Here is a 6,000-nt window from a genome sequence, read left to right as displayed (position 1 = left end):
GAAATGATTGAACAAAGTAAACAATGGATAGAATGAAATTGCATAGAAGAATCCATAGGTTAAGAAAAGTGTAAACCAGGTGGCAAAATAGATAATGCATGAAAAGGATGTGGAGAAGGCTGGCAGTTGAGAGTAATAAGGAGCTGAAAATGGAAAGCAGAAAAACAGAATGTCACGGGCCTCAAAGAAATAGAGTTCCCTGCCCAGGCATATATGTTGGGTTATTTCATGGGGATGGGAGCCATACTGGAATTTGGAATGAGGGGGACACCGTTGCCATATGATGGTCATGGATAGATACACAGGGCATGAGAAAAGAGAAGCCACATCCTTATGATTTGCACAATTTTAACTCACATTTCCCCTGAGTATCAGATTTATATACCCAATAGTTGGGGATGTCCCCCCTTGGGTGATCATAAAGTCATAATAATTTATAGTGATTGAATTCTTATTATGTTTCATGCACAGTTTTACTCAGCTTATCTTATTGGATTCTACAACTTCCCAATAAGTAATTTCTAATTTTTCTTCCCTTTTTATGGATGAAGCTGCTAAGGCTCAGAGAGGTTCCGTCACTTGTCCAGCATCACACAGTTAGTTAGTAAGGCAGTTGACCTTAGAGGCTGTTCCATTGACCTTCATAATCAAAATGTCTCCAGTAGACCTCCTCATCCTTCCTTTTTTTCCGGTCATGGACATCACCACCAGATCTGACTCTCCATTTTCAGCTGACTGCACTAGTTTTTAGTAATTCTGCCAAGATATATGTACTTCAAGCACTGTCCTTCATTTCACTGTTCAAGAAATTAAAATGCCTCTTTGTTGGATGAGGCCATGTTTCCCATGGGAAGATTCTCAGAAAACCAGGTTCTGGAGATATTTATTAGGTATTACATGAAGAAAGGATCCTGTGGTCAAATACATTCTACCCCTTAGCTTTACTGAGGTAAAATTGATATACAAAAATTGCACATAATTAATGTATACAATTTGGTGAGTTTGGACATATGCCTACATCCCTGAAGCCATCACCACAGTCAAGGTAATAGACATATCCATCACAACCAAAAGTTTCCTTCTGTCCCTTTGTTGTGTGTGTGTGTTTAAAATTGTGGTAAGAACAAATAACATGAGATCTACACTCTTAATAGATTTTAAGGTGCACAGTTAAGTATATTGTTTGTACTGTTAATGGCAGGCACTATGTTGGACAGCAGATTTCTGGAATTACTCATCTTGTGTAACTGAAACTTTACAGCTATTGAAGAGCAACTCCCCATTTCCCTGTCCCCCATCACTTCATAGCCATGATTATATTGTTTACTGATATATGTTTGACTCTTTTACATGCCTCATATAAGAAGGATCATGGAATATTTGTCCTTCCGTGTTTGGCTTATTTCACTTAGCATAATGTCCTCCAGGTCCATCCATATTGTCACAAATGGCAGGATTTCCTTCTTTTTAAAGGCTGATAAAACAGCTCAATAGCGGGCTTCCCTGGTAGCGCAGTGGTTGAGAGTCCGCTTGCCGATGCAGGGGATGCCGGTTCGTGCCCCGGTTCGGGAGGATCCCACATGCTGTGGAGCGGCTGGGCCCGTGAGCCCTGGCCACTGAGCCTGCGCGTCCAGAACCTGTGCTCCGCACCTGGAGAGGCCACAACAGTGAGGGGCCCACGTACTGAAAAAAAAAAAAAAAAGTGGGTGAAGGAACTGAATAAACACTTTTCCAAAGACATAAAAATGGCCTACAGGTATATGAAAAGATATACAGCATTGCTAATCATCAGAGAAATACAAATCAAAACCACAATGAGGAATCCTCTCATACCTGTTAGAATAACGATCATAGAAAGACAAGAGATAACAAGTGCTAGTGAGGGTGTGAAGGAAAGGGAACCCATGTGTACTGTTGGTGGGGTTATAAATTAGTGCAGCTAGTATGGAAACCAGTATAGAGGTTCCTCAAAATATTAAAAATAGAACTGCCATGTCATCCAGAAATTCCACTTCTGGGAATATATCCTAAGGAAATGAAAACACTATGTTGGAGAGAGATTTGTATCCCCATGTTCATAACAGCATTATTTACGATAGCCAAGACATGGAGACCACATAAGTGTCTGTCAGTGGGTGAATGGATAAAGAAGTGGTGTAAATATTTACAAAGGCCTGTCCCTGTCTTCATCCACATTCTGCCTGAGTGGTGATGGATGCTGTAGATCTCAGTTGTTGCTGAATTCAAGGAAGTGTACCATAACCCCTGCCTCTCCACTGGCTGCAATTGTTTCTTTTTATCAGCAGGACCCACCTGGAGGATCCCATGCCAGATGCAGGTAACTGGGCTCCCAGGGGTGAAAAGGAGGAGGTGCAAACCTGGAGAAGTGTCTGGGTGCTTAAGTGGGACCCTTCACCCTGGAACCTGACCTGCTGGGGAGTGCCCAGCTGGGCTTACTTCTTTTGGCCTCTGCCTACCCACCCAAACCCCCTCCCTGACTCCTTCCATTGGGGGAGGTCTGCCATTCTCCCCTTTTTGACTCAAATCCCTACACTACCAGGAGGGGGAGAATGCCAAGCTATCCACCTGGGGCCAGGAATGGCCCCTGCCATGGTCATCTCAAGCACCCGACCAGCATCTGCCCAAATTCTAGCCTGTTGGTCACTTTCTGCAAAGCCTCCTGCAAGTTACAACAGGTCTGGACATGAGTTTGCTTGTCTACAACATGGCTGTTGTTATTGACTAAATTGTGACCCCTCAAATTCATATGTCGGAGTTCCAACCCCCAGGACCTCAGAGTGTGACCCTATTTGGAGACAGGGTCTTTAAGAGGTGATTAAGTTGAAATAAGGTCATTGGGGTGGGCCTTAATCTTATACGACTGATGTCCTTATAAGAAGAGGAGATTAGGACACAGACACACAAAAGTTTGACCATATGAAGACATAGAGAGAAGATGATCATCTACAGGCCAAGGAGAGAGGCCTCAGGAGACACCAGCCCTGCCTACACCTTGACTTTAGACTTCTAGTCTCCAGGACTGTGAGAGAATAAATGTCTGTTGTTTAAACTGCCCAGTCTGTGGTATTTGTTATGCAACCTGAACTGACTGACACAGCAGTCATAATAGTTCTTACCTGAGAGCAGAGTAGGTGGGTTGAACATGTGAGTATAATATACAAAACTGTCAAAGGCAGGTTTTGTGATTGCCATCACCATCCCTCCACTATTAATTGTTTCAAACATTTGTCAGAGGCCTGATGACCAGCATCTTTCCTGCTCTGTCTGCCTCATGCTCACAGCTGAGCCAGAAGATGTGAGTCTTCATCTTCATGCATGCTTCATGCATGGAGAAATTGAGGCATAAGGAGACTGCCTGAGTTGCCCAAACTCAAGAGCAAGAAGCTGGAGAATCCCAGGTCTGATTTGAAGCTTTCTCTATTTCCCCCTTCCAGTGAGCTGGCTCCTCCACTGAGCCTCAGTACACATACTCACCTCCTTTCATATGTTATGTGGGCTTTCACTACTGTTGTCACCATTTTATTGAGGTGTGACTGACTACAGTAAACTGCACATTTGAAATACACTTTCTGACAACATACATATATACCTGTGAAACTGTCACCACAATTAAGATACTGAAGGTATTTACCATTCTCAAGTTTCTTCTTGCCCCTTCATTATCCTTCCCTTTAGACCCCCTACGATGTGTGTGTTTTCCAAAACCACCAAGCAATTAACTCAATTCCTACACTATCTACTTGGAGGTAGCATCAGGCCTCACAGGTTAAGGGCTCAGTCCTAAAAGACTGCCCCCTAACTTCAGGTGCCAATCGCAAGTCTAGATTGTCACCTGTGCTTCTCACCAGTGGGCTGTAGATCAGAGGTTCCCATGACTCCCTCCTTGGGTTTGATTAATTTGCTAGAGTGGGTCACAGAACTCAGAGAAACATTTTACTTAGTAGATTACTAGTTTATTGTTAAAGGATGTAACTCAGGAACAGCCAGATGGAAGAGATGCATAGGGTGTGGTTTGTGGGAAGAGGCATGGAGCTCCCATGCCCTCTCTACGCCTGCCACTCTCCTCAAATCTCCACACTTTCACTGACCTGGAAGCTCTTCAAACCCAGTACTTTTGGGTTTTTATGGAGGCTTTATTACATAAGTATGGTTGATTAAGTCACAGGCCTTTGGTGATTGATTCACCCTCCAGTCTCTCTCTGGAAATCAGGCAGTGGGACTGAGAGTTCCAACTGTCTAATCATGGGTTGGTTCCTCTGGCAACTAGCCCCCATCCTTAGGGGTTTTCCAAAAGTCACCTCATTAACATAAACTCAAGTGTGGGGTTGGCAGGGACTTGTTGTGAGCAACAAAATACACCTTTATGGCCCTCATTACGACAATTGCAAGGATTTCAGGAGCTCTGCGTAAGGAATGAGGATGAAGATTGAATATATATTTATTAGAAACCACAACGTCACCCCCCGCCCCCAATCTCCAGGCCTCCCTAAGGAAAAACTGATCTGCCTTTTCCCCCCATATTGATTAGTTTGCATTTTCTAAATTTCTTTATAAATAAAATCTTTCTGTGCATACAAGTTTTAGTTGGCTTTCTTTTACTCAGATGATTGTTCCAAGATTCATCCATGTTGCAGCGTCTATCAGAAGTTTACTGCCTTTTATTGCTATTGCGGATACCAAGATTTGTTTATCCGCTCACCTGTGGACAGACATTTGGGTTGTTTCCAAGTGTTAGGCTATTACAAATATAGCTGCTATAAATGTTTGTGAGTCTTTGTGTATACCTATGCTTTCCTTTCTCTAGGATGAATTCCAAGGAGTGGAATGCCTGGGATTTCTGTTAGGCATATGTTTAACTTTTAAAGAAACTCTCAGTGTTTTCAAAAGTTGTTGACCCATTTCACATTCTGATCTGCAGTGTATGAGAGTTCTGGTAGTTTCACATCTTGCCAACACCTGGTAGGGTCTGTCTTCTACATTTTAGGCATTCTAATATTTGTGGCATCGTACTGCATTGTGGTTTTAATTTCCACTTCCAGAATGACTAACCATGAGCCTCTTGTCATGTGCCTCTGTGTCTCATCCTTGGAGTGTGTCTGTTTAAATCTTTTACTAATTTAAAAAATTGGGTGTTTGTTTTCTTATAGAGTTTTGAGAGTTCTATGCTTTATAGTTCTAGGCTTGACATTAGTTTTATGAAATGTTTTGAGTTAAATTTTGCATATGATGTGAATTATAGATTCAAAGTTTGGGAGGATATATTTTATCCAATTATTCCAGTACATTTTCCTGGGAGGACTATCCTTTCTCCTATGTCAAAGATCAGTTGACTATATATATATGTGGGTCTACTTCTAGACTCTCTATTCTATTCCATTGATTTTTAAGGTTATCTATATACCAATATCATACTGTCTTGATTATTATAGCTTTATAATAAATCTTGGAGTCAGATAAATTTAGACCTCCTTTTATAAGTTGTTTTGGGTGTTCTAAGTCCTTTTCATTTCTGTATGAATTTAGAATCAGCTTGTCAGCTTCCAGACAAAAAGCTTGAAAAGGTTTTGATGGAATTGCATTGAAATTATAGGTCAATTTAGGGAGAAGATTTCTGGTGCATGAATAATATGTATCTCTTTATCTATTTAGGTTCTCTTCAATTTTTCTCAGCAATGTTTGTGTTAGTTTTTAATGTCCAAGTCTTATACATCTTTTTATTCTTATGTATTTAACATATTTTGATGCTGTTGTAAGTGGTATGGTTTTTTAAATGTCAATTTACGGTTGTTTCCTAGCTTACAAAAACACAATTGGGAATTCCCTGGCGGTCCAGTGATTGGGACTCCGTGCCTTCATTGCCGAGGACAAGGGTTCAGTCCCTAGTTGGGGAACTAAGAGCCCACAAGCCAAAAAAAATACAATTGATTTTTAAAATTTTGATGTTGTTTCCTACAATCTCTCTGACTCATTTATTAGTTC

Source organism: Monodon monoceros, unplaced genomic scaffold, assembly GCF_005190385.1.
Source record: "Monodon monoceros isolate NGI ecotype Baffin Bay Population unplaced genomic scaffold, NGI_Narwhal_1 Super_Scaffold_12, whole genome shotgun sequence".
Classification (NCBI taxonomy): domain Eukaryota; kingdom Metazoa; phylum Chordata; class Mammalia; order Artiodactyla; family Monodontidae; genus Monodon; species Monodon monoceros.
Note: the sequence above shows the minus strand (reverse complement) of the source record.